This window comes from Drosophila innubila (assembly GCF_004354385.1).
Source record: "Drosophila innubila isolate TH190305 chromosome 2L unlocalized genomic scaffold, UK_Dinn_1.0 4_B_2L, whole genome shotgun sequence".
Taxonomy (NCBI): domain Eukaryota; kingdom Metazoa; phylum Arthropoda; class Insecta; order Diptera; family Drosophilidae; genus Drosophila; species Drosophila innubila.
In genome coordinates this window covers 29,218,359-29,219,880 of record NW_022995372.1, presented here as the reverse complement: position 1 = coordinate 29,219,880, position 1,522 = coordinate 29,218,359, and the positions used below count along the sequence as shown (strand labels likewise).

Here is a 1,522-nt window from a genome sequence, read left to right as displayed (position 1 = left end):
AGAGTGTAAGTTTCAGGAATTATTTGAAGCTAATAAGCAAAAACAAAAAGCAGCTGGCGGAAAATATTACGGTCAGGTAACACGCGATTGACTAAGCTGAAAATAAACATAATTGGAACATTATCTAAAAATACAATAGTTTATATCTACATTCAAAAATATTAATTATTTATAATATCTACATAAATGCTGCAATTTTAAAATAATTATTATTTTGTTATTTTAAGAATGATTTTCAATTTCTGAGATTTCAGTTCAAGCTTAAACGTTATAATGGTTGTGTGGTATCGGATGCTCATCATCCTTGTAGTTGTTTCATCTGAGAAACGTAACTTCCAAATAATATTCGATGTAGTCAACATTAAGCACTGGGCACCGGATCTTATAGATGAGATTAACTCTACGCTGGTTCAGCTGAATAATCGCAGCTTTATTACTGGATATCTGATATTGCTACGAGATGTTGATAAGTTTGAAGTTAATTCAACGATGGACTTCTGGAAAGTTTACAATGAGAAAAGACGTCTTTATTCCTTAAAAATGGATGCGTGTCGATTCTTGACAATGATACATAAGAATAGTCTTCTAAGTATATTCTCAGATAGTTTTCAGAAGCATACAAATGGATCTTTGAAATGTCCCTTAAAAGCAGTAAGTACTTCGACTCAATAAGAATTAATCTTTAAGCTAACGTAAGATGACCGTTTTTAGAGGTATGTCGGCAAAGGATATTATGATTTTCTCAGCTTCCAAACCAATTTCGGTAAATCTGACTACTGTATCACATCGATTCATTTTTTGCAAAAGTATCACAAAAACAGACTTAATCAGAAGACATATTTTTCAAAGTTAGCTCGGTACCCAAAATGGGTACAAGAGCTATTAGATTTAAGACAAATCAACAATCGTCACTTTTGCACCTTAATCTTTGAGACTATAAAAGTTAGAGCGACAAAACTTGGTGTCAATACTATAGGATGTTGACCTATATAAATTTTGATTAAGATTTCAGTCCGCCCACGTAAAATATGCCTTAACACTTGGCACGCATTATGGAGGAAGTGACGTGTGCTGAAAATTGTATGAAGATCGGTTAATAAACGGAATATGAACACCTGGATCTCAGCGACTATAAGAGCTACTTCTTCGCAGATCTAGTTTGCTTCAACGCCCTCAATTCCACTTAAATCGAAAAAAAGACCAAAATATCTAGTGTTAATAGGTATTTCAAATATCTTTGAGATTGGGTAAAAGATATTAAGCAAATAAGTTTTGCTTTGTAAGCTGGTGCTACCCCCACCTCCACCATATTCTCCATAAAACAAACAAATTATTGAATTGAATTTTGAACTATTCTTGTATTTTTTAACTTTGAATTTTCACATGGCGCCAACTGTTTTTTTACAAAAGATTTGATGAAATACGGTCGTCTGACGCCAGATTAACTTTTACATTTTTTCAGCACCATAACTATACGCTACAAAATTGGTATCTGGATGAACAGGACTTTCACGCTATGTAC

The 1,522-nt window shown here is 33.1% G+C and overlaps 1 pseudogene; it reads right to left on the bottom strand.

The window, feature by feature from the left end:
- Positions 1–315: 315 nt before the first annotated feature.
- Positions 316–1,522, bottom strand: part of LOC117781307 — a 4,299-nt pseudogene continuing 3,092 nt past the window's right edge.